The sequence below is a fragment of the Harpia harpyja genome, chromosome 18, assembly GCF_026419915.1.
Source record: "Harpia harpyja isolate bHarHar1 chromosome 18, bHarHar1 primary haplotype, whole genome shotgun sequence".
In the NCBI taxonomy this organism is placed as follows: domain Eukaryota; kingdom Metazoa; phylum Chordata; class Aves; order Accipitriformes; family Accipitridae; genus Harpia; species Harpia harpyja.
Window position 1 is genome coordinate 25,694,681 of NC_068957.1, and position 16,398 is coordinate 25,711,078.

Sequence of the window (16,398 nt, forward strand, 5' to 3'; positions counted from 1 at the left end):
ATTTTGATCAATTTGTGTCTCTTTTATGGCTGCACATAGTGCACTTAATTTGTAGGTCTTACGCAAATAGCAGCCACTGTTTATTTGTTTTTAAATCCTTATCAGCAGTGATGTATTGTTTGTTTTTAAACAAAGGCAGGCAAGTGTTTGAGTGATATTTCTCACTAATTGGAACTTATTGTGTGGGACAGAGCAGAAAGGGAGTTTGCCTTTTAGCGGAGACCATATGTAAGAGTGCTCTCATTTTAATAAAACCGAATGCTGCTCACTGCCAGCTCCTAATCTGAAAAAGCAAAGTAAATATTTCAGCATTTAACAGCCTTTTTCCCATGCTTCAGAGCTTTGAGGGGGAGAATACATTTTCATAATTGTACTTCATAACAACGCATTTGAATATATTCTGGCAAAAACAGAAAAGTAGGCTCTGGGAGAGGCACAGGGCTGACGTGCCGCGCGGGGGCTGAGGAAGCGTGCTGGGGGGTGAACGGCTCCTGCGCCGGTGCCTCCCTGCACCGCTGCTCTCCCTGCAGCTGCGGGGCTGCAGCTCCTCGCCATCACTCCTCTCCTTCTTGCAGGCTTGTTCCTGGGACCGCGTGGGCCCGTAGGCAGCTCTGCTGCCTCCAGAGATGAACGGATAGGAGGAGCGCAGAGCAGGAGTGAAGATGCTCGTCCCTGCGGATGCCACTGCCGTGCACGGCTCTGTGCCGCGCAGGGTGGATCCGTCCCGGCACCGGTTGCGCAGCCCCGTGATGCCAGGGGTGCGAGGCAGCCCCAGCTCTCGGCAGCTCCAGCACTGCTTCACTGGCACCGTGCTCGGTCCTCGTCCCCAAATCAACGTCGCCCCGGGAGGCAGGTACGTGGGGACCCACCGGCTGGCTCCTGGGCAGCGGACCACCCGTGGGGTTTTAGTTACAGGCAGACACTCAGCCTGGGAGACAACTCGTGGTCAAAGAGGACGCAGTCATCTCTTGCCAGCACAAGCATCCTGTTCCCAACAGGCGATACGGTCTCGCAGCCTGTTTACAGCCCGAGGCAGAGCGCAAATCCAAACCCTCACCCAGCTCCCTGTTTTGGGAATGCCACTGTAAAAAATCCTAAACTAATAGGAAAGGAGGGTGGGTCAATGCATGCCTGCACCTTAGGAGAGTGATTTGAAAAATTACTCCTTGCCAGGATGCGATGTGACGTTTTGCAAGAGGGAGGATTGCTGTGTCCCCTCCTCAGGGAAAGCTTTGAGATGCTGCATGAGAAACGAATGTGCAGAAGGTGTTGCTGACGAACGGTGGGGAGGAAGGTGGAGGGGGAGATAGCACCCGAGTGTCTGCGGTGACCTCAGGCACCGGTCTCCATCACAAATGGAGAGATTATCAAGTCAGAGTCCACCACAGCAAGACAATAATGTTTCCAGGGCATGGACTGCAAAGTCCTTGATGCGAGGACAAGTCACAGGAATGAAAAGCCCTGCAGCACGCAAGGGAAATCTGCTGTCTCTGTGTCTGGAATGGGAGGGACCTTGACAGGGCTTGAGCTGGGTAAGGTGACCTCCTTGCCTTCAGGACACTCCTGCAGCAGAAACATTACCTGAAGTCAGAAATGTTCAACCCCTCCCCTCCACTCGGTGTCACATTTTTAGGGGCTTGCTCAGAAGCCTGATTGCTCCTGCTGTCCTGGGGAACAGCAAGAGCTCCGAGGTCATCTCTATCAGGAGTGTTGAGGTTAAGGTACATCCCCTTTTGTGCAGGTATCATCTCGGCTGGTTCTCCCTGGGCTGCTGGGACTGTGTGACCATCTCTAGACCTCAAACCATTTTTTTACTGCAGAAAACTTGATTCTAAAGTTATTTTTTCCAGTCAACATAACTGAGCCCAGTTCTATTAACTTGTAGGCCTTTTGTGAAGCTCATTAGATGTCTGGGATCTTTCCCTTAAACTTTGAGGCCAAGGGAATAGTCTCGTTAAATAAGATGGCATAATTTCAGCAGAGAAGTTTTGCAGTTCATGCCAATTAACAAATTCAATGATGCTTTTAGCTTTTCTTTTTTGGTAGCCCAGAGACAGTGGGACAGGCATACACTGTGGAGGCTTGTATGCATTTAGAAAGGGCTGGTTAATAACTAGAATAGCTGCTTCAATATTGGAAAGATTTTGAAGACCCAGGGAAGCTCTGAATGCAGAGGAGTATGGGTATGATGGAGGACACCCTGCAGAGAAAAAGGGAGTGCTGGCCTGCAGGATAACCTGGGATGGGGAAGACTGACTGTCTGATGGCCTCTGTTGGAAATTATCATAAAATCTTTAAAGCAAATAAAGTTCCCTTAAACTGAAAAGGTATTATTTGAATGCTCTCTGAAAGAAGAGGTTTGAACAGCATGATCTATTCTGTCTCCGAAATGTCAGGAAACATTTATACAGCTGCTCAGTTGGCATTAAAATCTAGGTCTTCTGCAGGAACATGGCAAACAGCTCCAGGTCACTGGGATAAGTCCAAGACCTCAGGCAAGAGCTGGCTGGGGATCGCTGGCATTCGGCAGCTGCGGCGGGAGCGTCAGCCCAGCTCCTCCAGAGCGGATGACCCCATGGCCACAGGCAATGCCGTGCAGCCATCGCTCCTGATACTAGCAGAAGAGCCCAGGCTGGAAACCGGTTTCAAACCTGCAGTATGCTAAGGACTGCTTCCTGAAATACCATGTCCAGCGCAGTAAGTACTGAAAAGGATGGAGAAAAGAAACAAAAGGAGAGGGAGGTGCCGATATGGGCAGAGATATCCCCCGTTCCCTTGGCTGTGAGAGTGGGAGAGGAGCTCCCTGATGAGCACACAGCCTCTCCTGATGGTGGGAGTCGGGAAAACACCAACCAGTCATTTTCAGAGGGCTGGTTACTTTGGCAGAAGCGTTGATGCTCTTTGTCTGCTGATTATCTCCTCTCTCCACCTGTCCTCTTCCTTGCAGGCTGTCTCGCCTTCCTTCTCCCTCACTGCCCCCTCCTCTCCCTCCTTCGTGTCCCGAGAGGCTGAACCACGCTGCAGACACGCGCAGACTCCTCGCTACCTCCTCTGCCTTGTGCTGTGCTCTGCCACCCAAGCAGCTCTGCTCCGATGCCCGGAGGCAGCGGCAGGCACCGCTGCCATCTCAGTAACCACCAAGAGGAGACGGGAAGGTGATGGGACACGAGATGGGAGAGTGATGGGACACGCTTATGTCTTCCGACCCCTCGGGATCTGCCCTGGGCGCTCACTAACAGCCTGCTGCCCGATGTAAGCACCAGAGTCTTCCTTCAGCCCAAGTGCTAAAAGTCTGTGGCTTTGGGTGAATATACTGCCTTTGATCCTTTCTCAAGGCTGCGGTTCCCTGTTTACACAGACAACCACAGCTCTTTGTATCCGCGCTCATTAACTCTTCTGAAGCATTTTCTGATCACCAAGATAAGACTCCCAGTGCCTGAGCAGGGGCTGAGCCCACATCTCCGTGTTTCCGATCCTGCCCCGACAGATCCCTCTGAGCATCTCACCAGTGATTTGGGTATGTTGATGGTGGCAGCAGTCCCAGACAAACCCACGGGGGGACGGATCTCTCCTCCCTGGGCAAGCACGCCCTTTGTTCCCCAGAAGGCAAACGTAGGAGGAGACCCACCTCATGCAGGCTGCGCAACGGTGAGCCACAGGCGAGAGCCCCATGGGCAGCGCTCCATGGAGGACATGCCTCAGTTATTCTGCTTCTCCTTCACGTGCATTAGGGGGTTTGGGGCATTTTGGTGTTGCTTTTTTTTTTTTTTTTTTTTTGCTAGCTTTTATCCTCCTAGCCTTTCTGGCAGGCTTTTGAACATACATAATGACTTGGAAGGTGCAGCAAAGGTTCTGGCATCCATAGAGTACGGCGGGAGCAGAGCCAAGACGCGGGGCCGCACAGTGGTTTCATCCCATTTGCAAACTATAAGGCTGCCTTTGAGCAGAGGGGGGCAGTGCGAAAGAACATGTGCTAAACATCATGTTGGGAAGCTTAGCGCATTAAGGGGAACAGCGTGCTGGCTACGGACAAATGGAAATGGTTTGCGATTTGTTATAGGAAAAGGGGAGGCAAGGAGCAGTCTCTTTTGATTTAGGGTTTAGTGAACAGCTCTGGCAGGGCAGGTAGGATGGTCTTTTCTAGGTGCTTTAGCCAAGCAAGTGTCAGAATGGCATAAATCAGTTTTACCCATGTCTGTCAGCCCTTTGAGAGGAACTCCTTGGTATCTGAGAGCTCATGCACAAAGAGGAGTATAGACACAAGGTAAGGAGATGGAAAGAGAGTCCTCCAGAAAATAAAAACCCAGACAGCAACCTGCAACATGTGCTTCAAGCCTGGGCTCTAAAAAACTTCCCTCAGCCACCTGGGATGGCACACAGATGAGCTGCTCCTGCTCAGCACTGCTATGTCCTTAATGATCTCACATGCAAGTGGTAGGTGTCTCCAACAGCTCCAGAGTAAATGAAAGACCAACTTGTTAGGCATTAATTTACCCAGAGTGTTTGCATAGTTCCCTTCCTGCCACAACAGAGGCCATGACATTTGATGTCCTGTGGTGGACCTTGGTTGACCAGGCTGCTCTCAAAACCAAAATACCTGCAAGACTGAAAGACTTAATCCATCATCGTGCTACTTGGGATGGTGGTACGGATGGAAGAGTGAACTTCAGAGCTGAAGTTTTGGGTGCTGACTGATGGGATCGGTTGGGTCAGGTTGCCTGGGATTTGGGAGGAAGGTTCAAAGCTGCGGTTAAAAACTGAAATCTCCCCTTCAAAGGAATTCCTATCTGTCCCTTACTTTCTCTACCCCAAGCCTGCAGGAGACCATTCAGTCAATGCTGGGATGGTGGGCAAGAGTCTGATGACAGCTGCAGCCAGACGAGAAGCCCCAAGGTCCTGCAGAAACAGAAGTGCTTTTCCAGACCTTTTTAAACCCTGAGCATCCACAAAAATGAAATGCCCAGGTATCGGTTTTGCGAAAGAAAAAGGATCAAAGAAGCAGAAGGAAAGCTGAGAGTCTTTCAGCAAATGGAGAAGGGATGCTTGCACTACCAGGTGGAGGGCAAGCATAAGCACAGAAAGCTGCCTCGCACAGCTCTCACTGCGAACCGCAGCTCCTGTGCAGTCTTGCCTCGGAACATCTTCTGAGCTGGGCAGAAGGACCAGCGCTGGGACTCTGGGCTGTGGTGCGCTGGACAAACCCCCGCTATTTCCCACCTGAGTGACAAAGAAGCTGGTATGAAAGCACCAAGCATGCATGGGCTCAAAGCCCCCTCCCGCTGCCCCAGAGTCCAACCGCACATTGGGGGATCTAGATCTAGGGCTGGACTTGGCTCCCCTTTTTCTGGCCCTGTAGATCTCCCCAGTGGTGCTCCATGTCACGGTGCACAGAGGAGGGGTCTTTGATGGCAACTCAGTGGCTGAGATGTTTCTCTGCTGCTGTCCCCTGCCACATGCTGAAGCAGTAGCAGGTCCCTCACTGATGCTGCATCTCTGGGGGCTGGAGAGATGCTCTTCCTGGTGCTCGTACTCCACCCCAGCACGTGAAGGAGGAGGGGTAACAACTACCTGTGAAACAAAGACTGTTGCTCCCACTATTCTTGTGGTACCCAGCACAATGGCTCGCCAACCTGCTTTGCAGTGCTACAGATATAAATGTTTAATAACCAATAACACAACAGTGGCTGGGTGGTGACATACATCAAACCGCAAGGCATGCACCAGACTGTTCCTGAGCAGGGAAAAGCTTCTTCCCTCTGCATCACTTACAGCTTTAATGGATATAGCAAATAAGTCACACCTGACAAGTATAAAAATGGCATTTTCCCTCTGTGATCTCACTGGGAGGCCAGAGACAGCAGTTCTGACATCACAGCTAATGAAATCAATTTTGCTTTGCAAGGAGGACCTGGTGCTGCCCCACGTGCTGGGCTGTGTAATGGGAGTCCCAGGCAAACACAGGCAGTGGGACATGGCTGAAGGTGCAGGCCAGCCTTGCTTTACCTCCTTTCCACCAGCAGCTCAAATGCTCTGCTCCACCACTCCCCCCCCTTCTTTTTTCCATTTGTTTGTTCATTCCTCCTTTATTCTCTGCAATTGTCCTTAATGGAAACAGCATCTCAGCAGAAGTCACCCTGCAGGAAAGCTATAGCACAGAGGGATTTTTGTAGATGGCTTTAATAAAAACATTGAAGGTCTGTTGTTGTTATAGTGCTGTGTGATCCATTAAGTCTATTAAATACAACAGAGGAAAACTGTGAAAAAAGCCAGAGGAGGCCACGATGTCACAAAAAACAAATGAGCTGGGGCTGCTTTCCTGGTCTTCTCCAGTTTGATGGTACCACCGCTCTGCCCTGTGCTTCGCTGGCCATGCCAGCGGAGCATGGACCTGCATTTGCTTGCCCTTCATTTGCCATGTGTGCAGGTGTGTGTGTATTTGGGTTCCCATAAATGTGTAGTTTCTAGATATTAAATCCAGAGGATATTAAAGCTGAGGGCCCCAGGAGATCTGCTCTTCCCTGCTGTATACAGACTCCGCTACAGCACACGTGTGCTGGGTAATTGTTAGCTTGTGTGCATGCACAGGTGTCTCTGGGTATACGTATGCTCATGGTTTTGGGTGGCCCACATCAGAAACAGGGACCGGCTGTGCTCTCTCCTCCCCATAAAACACTCATCAGCTGCAGACAGAGATGGACCTGATGATACGTGTTCCTCCTCTGCCTGCCAAAGCTCAGGTCTGAGTGCAGGCTTCAACCTGGAGCCTAAACTAGGCTGAAATCCAGCCTTAAGCTCAAGGACAGACTTTCCATCCTGCTCAGTGCAAAGTGGCCATAAAGAGGTGGAAGGACGATGTGCACAGAGGGAAGTTTTCATTGCTGGGGAGTTGGCTGCACGGTGTGAAATGCCTTCTGCAGCAAGGAGAGGTGGAAGGTGCAGCCAGGAAAGGGATGGCTGAAAGCAGACGGTGGAGTCACGGCGTGGGATCTCCAGGGTGCGGCACAGAGAGCTCCAGCTCTCCCCCACCACCCCGGGCACCTCGCCATCGCAAAACACTCCTCAAATGCGAAGGCTGGACCTCCCTGAGTTCTGGAGGTTTGATGTGTCCTCCGGCAAAGCCGTGGGCATCACCACCAAACCTCACTTGACAATTGCAGTGATGAACGACTGTCTGGAAAGTGCTTGGAGATCCTCTGGTGGAAGAGTAAATGGATTACATTTGTATTTAGCTCTTTATATTTGCATGTGTTTGTGCATCCTGGCTAGATCTTCCTCTGATCTAAGCCTTTATTCATAGAGAAGGGATTTAGCGAAGGCCAAAGATGGGAGGCAGGGAAGCGGGGAGACTGGAGGTCCGTGTTGTGCTGTTCACCCACACAGCAGGTAGGAGAAGGTGCTTGCAGGTACGTGCACAACATGAAGGACTGAAATGTCCCCAATTGCTTTAGCATGTAGCCATCATGTGTGCAGCCAGCCCACAGCCTGGGAAAATGATCTGGAGGCAGATTGCTCCACGAGCCCAAGGCAAATAGGGGGGCTGGCTGGAGCTGGAGCCACCCCCCCGTGGAAAACAAGCCCGGGCCCCCGGCAGCTTCGGGGAGCGCCAGCAGCGGGCAGGCATTCCAGCAATTCCCTGCGCAAACAACACAGGATAATCCATCTATTCTGTTTATTTGCACAAGATAATTTTTTTGTTGACATTCGAGAACCTTTTTCCTCTATTCCCCCTTCCCTGATGTTGCTATAAAATGTTAACCCCCTGGTCTCACAGCAGCACACCAGAGCCCTCCGAGTGTCAAACCAGGAAAGCTGATGGGACCCGGACAGGCAGCATCCAGGAGCCGCTGCAGATGCGGCCACGCTGCCTTTTGAGTGTGGGTATGGTGAGCAGGGAGACCTGCCGCCGCCGCGTCCCCAGCCGGGCACAGGTCTTGGCCACCCTCGCCCACCTGCGGCATCCCGTCCTCTCCGCAGGGATGCCCTGGCCCCATTGCTGCTCTCCCCGGGCCGCTGCCCGGCTTGCACGGTGCTCGCCCACTCGCTTCTCCCCTGCAGCTGCCTGCCCTCCCTGCAAAAGACTTTTTGTTGATAATATGGCTGTTAGACAAAAATACGGGGCCTGACCAAAGTGCATCTAGAGCAGCGTGATGTTCCCAGGCACAGCCAGATGTGGTTTCTCAAGGAAGAGCACAAGGAATAAGTCATGTATAGAGTGACTTTATCCCTTGTGTATCCTCCCACGTTCTGCTAGGCCATGGTTTATACTTCTGGAGTTGCCTAATAACCTCTCTTGGACCTGCCTTCAAAGGAGGCATCTAATCCCTTCTGGAAATCTTTTAATACCTTTGGCTACTACATACTTTGTGGCAATGAATTACTATGTGACTGTCCAGTCCTTTCTCATTGTCGGGCTTTCTGGCCATTTACCGTCCATGATGACTTAAGAAGGGTATGCAGACTTTAAATAGAACCCCCAAAACTGTTATCCCCGTGCACCCACCGCTCCAGTCACCAGCTATTGGAACTATATTCAGTGGCTGTGGCACTCGGGAAGCTATAGACAATATTCGGGAACAAAGCAGCAGAGAAGGTCTCTGTATGCAGGCTCCAGCATAGAAACAATTTGTAATTCTTCTGCTGTTATTGTCCTGGTACACAAGGGAAACATCACTTTCCCAGGAAGTTGTGCCACAATGTATTCACAAATATCATCTTGGGCTTCTCAAGTAAAGAGAAATAAAAGTAAATATTTCAAAACAATGGATGCTCAAAACCTGCAATGCAAGCTTGGAAGCCTACTAATCAGACTGTGATTTTATACCCAAACACAAGGTATTAGACAAAGGTACCCTTCTCGTGTTTATTGGTTGTGCCTCTTTTGCTTGTTCTTCTCCTTAGGAGAGTTTTTTTTTTAGCAGCCATGCTTTCATCAGTACAGCGACAGGCCATGAGACATCGGGATGTGCGGCATGACTGGCTGGTGTTAGCGTGAGGCATTCGTTGAGAATCCAAACTGATTCACTTCCTGACTTCTCAGGGCTTCAGCTCTTAATCACAGCGTTAAATAGATGTCAGTGTTTTTATTTGAACATGGCACAGAAAGCTTTCCTCTCTCTCCAGGCCTGGCTGCATGATAGCTGCAGACAGACACATCACTCACTGTATGAGTACTTCAAGGAAATGTTGGCCAGTCTATTTTTACTCAGTAAATTGAAAGGCTGGAGTGTCTAATTTTGTGCTAAATATACCCCGGAGCAGAGCCCGGGGCCGAAGGGGCAGGTTTGGGCGGCCCGCGATGCCGCAGCCGGAGCGCCGGCTCTGCTCCCACGGGAGCGCAGCATCCCCAGAGGGTCGTCAGCTCCTCCGGCCACCGCAGCCCCGCGGACTGCTCCGAGGAGCCCGTGTCCGACAGCGACGACCGCAAAGCAGAAAAAAAACCAACAAAAATTCCAGATCGGTCTTCAGGAATCAGCCCCACATAGCCCCTGAAAACCCATTTTCAGTAGAAATATTGCTATTTCCTGTTCCTTTTTGAAGTTACCTGCAGAGCACGTATGGCTGCTTGGCTGGGTCTTAATCCTCAGATTAGGACCTTTTAAACTACAAGGGTTTTTTTCTTTTCCTTAAGCTCGCTGCAGTGGACAAAATGCAGGTGTCTCTGCACAGTTCTGACTCAAAGCTAACTCAAACAGGAGACTTCCTTTACTGCAAAAGAGTGTTGCCAGAATTGGGTCTGGATAAAGAAGTCTGGTCTTGGAATAACAATATTCACAGCGATAGACTGCATTATATAATGTACTATAATAAAAGATATTACAGTATTACCAAGAGACAGGAATGCAGAGGGAAGGAAGGAACAGACGTGACAATGATAAATCAATCTGGAGAAGAAATACCAAATGCAATATATTCCTTGCCTCCTTTTGTTTGAGAGACTGATAGATGTTTCCAGGTTCAAATAATAGAGCTCACAGGAACACACTTCTGCTCCTACTCTCCTACTTACCCATTAAGCTGATTTTATTAAACCACTCAGTAAACAATCATTGCAATGCATCTTTCCAATTTCCCTCCGACATGTCTCTGGCAGCTGTTATACAGATGTCCACTGCTGTGGAACAGGAGTGGCTGCACTTATAGGTAAGATAATTCATCTTAAAATTGCTCCTGATGAAGATAATGCAGGACTTAAGGAAGCTGATAATAAAATTGGTTCTAAAGATAGTCAATTAGGGAGCAAATGGCAAAAGAGGCGAAAAGAGACGGCGTCTCCCTGGCGTGGGCAGCCGAGAGGCTGCAGTCTGGCTGGGCTGGAGCAGGCAGCGGGGCTGGGGTGCAAACCTCCCCCCGCAGCAGACACCCCTGAACTACAGAGCGGTGCTTTCTGCAACCGAGGAAGAGAAAACTCTGCCTGTCTTGGAGACTGTTTTACTGCCATGGTTATAAGGTAATTTAACTTTTGAGGCCTCCGTTCAGCAAGGGGCTTAATCATCCGTCTAATTTCAAACACTTAAGTAAGTCCATTGACTTCAATGATTTTCTTCAAAGGAACAACCCAGATATTTAAAGTGGCAAGCCCTGCTGAATCAGGACCTTGGCTCTCTTCCCAAGTCTTTTCAGCTGGTCTTCAAATTGACCAATCGCTTTTATGTAGGACTTTTTTTTTATATCTTTGATGCTGTTAATTTACTTTTCTTACGACTTTTAACCAGAGGGAACAAGAGGACTGCAATATTTTTTTTTAAACTGTGGAAATTAGGAGGAAAAAATGGTGACCTGTGACTTCATCAAAAGGTATTAGGTTGCCATTTCTCATAACATCTCCCAGAGTTTCACTTCATCTGTCACGCTGTTCTGGCCAGGCATTGTAATATCAGCACTAAGGAAAACGATGGGATAACTACCAGTGGTTGGAACTGCTATTTTAAGTAACATTAATCCAGCATTACTAAAGTATTCCAGGTGGGTTTGGGGCTTCCTCGCACTGTTTTAGGGTGCAGCCCAACACACGGTGCGCGGTGGGGCTGGTGGGGCTGGTGGAAGGCTGCAAGCTGCCCTGCTCCTGCCGACGGCTCGGCGTGGGCAGCGCTGCCCACTGCCTGCCTGCTGCCTGCCCGCTGCCTGCCCGTCCCTCGGCTGTCCCTCCTCTGTCATACAAATGGGCATTTTGGGGACAGCTGATGGATGGCAGCCTGGCTCGGACAATGAAGGCAAGTTAACACAGACAGCCCTCATTTCTGTGATGGTCCTTGACCCCTGAAGGCTCTGGTGAGTAATTGCTATTAACAGGCTTTGACTTTTCTTCTTCCTTATTTATCTTTACCAAAAAACCCAACAATTCTTTCCTCCTTTTTTTTAATGAGCCAGGGGAAAATATGAAAGATTGCTGTGGCACCTTGCAGCTGGTCCCCAGCCGTGGTCAGTTCAGCAAGACAAGGAGCCAGAGCCCAGAGAAGCAGGTCCTTGCTGCCTGCGTGGGCTGTGCTAGCATGGTGGTACCCACCGGCCGAGCATCCCCCTGCACGGCCGGGGAGAGGAGCCGCAGCAGGACGGGCAAAGAGATGGGCCAGGGACTTGTGCCTCATGGATGCCGGCTGCTTGCAGCGAGCGGGAACACTTCCCACACCTCCCCAAACACCTCAACTCACCTAGGAGGATGCTCCTCCAGCTTTTCTCCTTCTCTCACGGGAGGAGAGCAAGCCCCGCAGGGACGGGTGCCCTGGGACCCCTTCCCTCCGGCTCATGCAGTGCAGTCTCCTACCACCCTCCCTTCTCCTCTCTGCTCTTTTCTCTTTCTCTCCTTCTATTTCTGTTTCCACCATGACATCCCCTCCCTGTCACCTCTACGCATGCCCCCTCCCTCCCTTTTTTATCTCTGGATACCAAAGAAGATTAGACTTTCTTTAATTACATATCTGTTTGTTGGTGGTGTCTCCAAGCTTTGCCTAAAAGCCGTGTTGGCTCAGATGTTATTGCGTGCAGGCTTTCTGCTTGGTTACACTTGTTTATTACTCGTTCATTAGCTTTTTTACATTGCTGGAGATCTGAGCCACTCACATGGCAAAGGAGGCTCGAAGTGACAGCAGTAAAAGCCTCTGTTAGTGAGATTATAGCTGCTTGCTGGCTCGGATGGGAGAGATGGAGAGGGCAAGGGGAGAGCACTGCCTTTGTGCTCAGCTGAAAGGCCCCTGTCAGTGTGCGTCAGGCAGCCTCCTGGAAAAAAGGAACTTTCCAAAACCCCATGAGAACTGGTTAAATTAACCCTTTCCCTGGTGGCCACCCTCCAAGAGGCTGCAGGCAGAGGCAGGGGAGCTGCCTGCACCCAGTCCTGGGCCCCACGACGGGTGGTACGTGTGCCTTAATGCTTGTTCTCAGCGCAAACCCTCTCCTCCCCACAACGAATAGGCTTATTTTTTTCACATCAGGGCAGAAATTTCAAAATCTTGCAATAAGTAGATGATTATCAGTCCACCATCAAAACAGCTCCGCTTTGTCCTTATGGCATTAATTCTCCGAGCTCGCTGTATGTATGTGCAGGGCACCCAGCACCGCAGAGCCCTCTGCACGGACCCAGTGGCCCATCCGATCCGCATCTCTGCAGCCACCCAATATGGTCCCTTCATTCTTTTCTGCCCTCGTTCCTCCAAGAGCCTGTGGGAGAGGAGCGGTGAGGGGATGCTGAGCCTTGCCCCACGCGTGGTCAGGTGCTTGCTGCAGCTCCAAACAGTGGCAGTGGACAGCAATGGAGCATGTTTCGATTAAAACCAAATTCTATTTAATTGCAGAGGAATCCTGAAATAATGGAGCAGAGGAAACTATGTGGTGAAGAGGCCAAATGGTCCTAATCGGCTGCTCCGCAGCAGATTGTACAAGCTACCTGTGGCCAGCCCAAGGACGGCCAGCTGCTGTGCAGAGCAATAGCACCCACTGGAGAAACGCACCCCTGCCTCGGCATCCCCCAGGCTCCCCGCTGAGCACAGCCACGGAAAGGCAATGCTCGTCTCTGAAGGTTGCACTCCTCTGACTTGCACCCGGGGTGTGCTGCAGCGGTGTAATTCATTAGGGTGGTCGCTGTGTTTGCAGGCAGCTCCAGCGGTCCTGTAGACACCAGGGGGGAAGATCCCAGTCATCCCGGGCAGCGTTGCAATCACCCGGAGCCCTGTTCTTGGGAAAGGGGCTCACTGCTACCATGGCAGAGGTGTTTACACTTAAAACTGACAGATGAGGCTGGGCTGCGACTGTTTATACAGCATCTCCGAGAGGCAAGCAGAAGGTCCCCGCAAGCTCCCGGCAAGCACTCACCTCTCCGCTCCCAGCCAGACTTCTCGGCTTAGAGCTCGTGACGGGGCTGGTGGTGCCCTCCAAACACCTCCCCGGCTCATCCCTCCCCATCAAACACCGCCGGCAGCATCACTGGGGGACTGTCAGATGTCACTGCTGCCTGCAAAGTCCCCAGTAACCATCACCTGAGGTACCTCCAAACCCCTGGGGTCCACATGGGGCAGAAAGCCCTGGCAGGTGGGGAACAACCCAGATCCTGCCATCAGCTCCCCCGAAGGGCTGTCCCCGCAGAGCCGGTCAGGCACGAGTGTCACCATGGGCTGGAGCAGGAGGACATTGGTCCCCATGGCCAGCAGCCCTGCCAACAGCCTGGGGAGGGAGCGCAGGCGATGGCTCAGGGGACATGCCTGCAGCTGGGACTCTTGGCATGAGGGGTGATAAATCCCAGCAGAAGCAACGGGCCCTGTGCTTTGAGCAGGTCCCACGTGGCGTGGCGTGGCGTGGCATGGTCCCACGTGGCGTGGTGTGTGACATAGGACGGCATGGCATGGTCCCACATGCTGTGGCATGGTCCCACATGCTGTGGCACGGCATGGTCCCCCGAGGCATGGCGTGGTGCCCCATGGAGTGGCATGGCATGGTGTGCCACGGTGCCGTAACCAAGCCGCGGCGCAGGCAGGAGCAGCTCTTGGGGCGACGGGCTCCCTGCTCACTGCCAGCCCTGAGCCCCCCCGATGCAGCAGAGGCTCCTGCAAGGCTGACTGCCATGGCAGACACTACTGACACACACATCCAGTGCCCATCCCCGTGACAAGCCCTCTGCAAAAAGCCACACGAACTGGCAGGCTTCTCCGTGCCCACCTCGGCAGCCAAGGACCTTTCCCTTCAGTAAAAGAGAAGAAAGGTGCCAGGAGCGCACGACGACAGGCCCTGACATTTTGTTTCCCGAAGAAGTGTTTTGCCCAGCGTCCTGCCCTTCCCCAGCAGCAGCAGCAGCTCTAATGAACGCACCCACTAATGGGCTGGAAGGGTTTTAATTGCTTCCCCACCACCCCCGCTGCCAGAGCCGGCGCTCCGGGGCACACGCGTGAGAAAGGTTTCCTTTCACAATTTGCATTGTTCCGAAGGAAGCACATTTTTTCCCAACTCCTAATGAATATTGCAAATTCCAAGGGCTTGAGGAGATGAATCCTGCCAGGCCAGATCGCGCTCTGCAGAAACACTTTGTCACTAGCTGTTCTCATCATGTGCTCTTTAAAAGCCCGATAAAGTCTAACTCATGATTATGGACAGCTAATGTCTTCAAAGCCCGCACCGACAGAGTCTCCGGTTTCAGGTCATGGAAATGCCACTGTCACTTCAATGTCTGAATGTCCCAAACACGTTGTCAATAGGGATGTGAAATGCCCTGAGTCAAGGGAAAGGGAGACAAAGGGAGCGGGGCGGTCAGCTGCTCCCCAGCGCAGCCGGCCAAGCCTTCCCTGGCTGCACTGGCGCTCACCTTCCCGGCCCCCAAACTGGGAAAGCTTAGCAGATCGTGCAGGCACCCACTCCTCAGCCTTACCCAAAAAAAGGAAAAGAAAAACCCCTTAGCTGTGCAGCACAGGCGCGTGAGGCTCCACCAAAGGACGGGGAGACAGCCCAGCGCTGCTTCTCCCTCGACGGTATTTCTGTGTGTGCTGGTGCCTGTGCTGTGGTGCGCTAGCATTTGGAAATTTTTCTGTGCTCTGGTCTGTGCAGTGACAGTCAGAAGTCAGGGTGATGGGCAGTGTCCCGGGAAGCTGTTTAATCAGCGCGGGCACGGGCGCGCTAATTGCATGGGTGGGATATGAACATAAACACAGTAGTGTAGTAGTAACAAGCATACATTTAGAACTGGAAGAACAACTTCAGGCCGAGTTAGCATGATTTTAAGGAAAGCCGAAATGGAGCTGGCAGTGCATTGGAGTCCTGTTAAATTAATCACTAGCTGACTTTGCTGCCTCTTTTTTAGCTGAGCTAAATAATAATATCGCTTCATTTCCAGCGGTAAGACGTTTCTCTCAAGGGAAGGGATGCGAAGGAAAAAGCCTGTTGCTCCTCACAGAAGGGTCAGGATTTACATGACCGGAGCGGGGCTGTCCCGGGGTCGCTGTCGGCCGGCAGAGCGCAAGCCCTGCTGATGAAAAGGGACCGGGGTGGCATTTTCCCCGGGAGCGGTCGCTTGTGCAGGCGTGTGTGGAAGTGGGGAAGGAAGGAGGACTGGCTGCAAACGGAGAGCACCGGGCAGGGCAAGGCTGGGACCGGCCACGGTGGGAAGCACCACGGTCTCAGCATCCCCGTGGTGCCTGTACTGGGACAGACGCGCCCGTCTCTGCACCGGGCCGTTTAGATAACGCTGGTAGCACCTGGGTAATTTTTACCAGCAGCACTAAGTTAATACTTTTCTCTTTCATAGTGTCAAGACGTCACATTTTATGACAAATCATTATAATATTTGCTGTGAGCATAACCTTTGTTGTACTAATTTAAAATACAATGTATTTGCAAATACCAACTGAGCATTAAAGTACATGGTAACACACTTCACGTGGTTGGAGGATGCTCATATGTTGCCACGGATATTTACTAGTAATGTCTACAAATATTTAAACAAGTCAGTCAAACTTTGGCCCAGTGAACCAAAACGTTTTGCCATTGCCGAAAGAAACATGGAAGAAGACACAAACTGCTGAGGGTGAGCATCTCTGCATATGGGGGAGGGCAGGGATGCAAATCTGAAATATTTACTGTTATTATTCACTAGGAACAATCATCTCCACCATGCTGGCAGGAGCAAGGAACCAAATCCTCCCCGAGTGTCGGTGGAAGGGCAGGCTCGGGGAACCGCCGTGGAGAGCGGCAGAAAGTCCATCTGTGTCTGCGTGCAGCGGGTTGGCTTCCGCCGGGTCCTCTCGCTTTGCCCCTTCTTTTTTTAGAATTGGCACAATAATTTTCTTCTACGCCTTCCTCTGTATTTTAATCACTTTTACCATCAGGCGCTTCTTGGATAATTTGCACTTTTCAATCTCGTTGCTGTGCGCATTCCCCCAGCAGCCTTTCGGGCTCTGAAGAAAACAAACACTAAGATTAAAGCTC

The 16,398-nt window shown here is 51.5% G+C and overlaps 1 long non-coding RNA gene across 1 annotated transcript; it reads left to right on the plus strand.

Moving 5' to 3' along the window:
- The first annotated feature begins 718 nt into the window (after nucleotides 1-718).
- Nucleotides 719-6,197, plus strand: LOC128153717 (uncharacterized). Its single transcript, XR_008239072.1, has 3 exons — nucleotides 719-853; nucleotides 2,448-2,697; nucleotides 2,948-6,197. It is a non-coding gene; the product is annotated as an uncharacterized LOC128153717 (long non-coding RNA).
- Nucleotides 6,198-16,398: the final 10,201 nt, after the last annotated feature.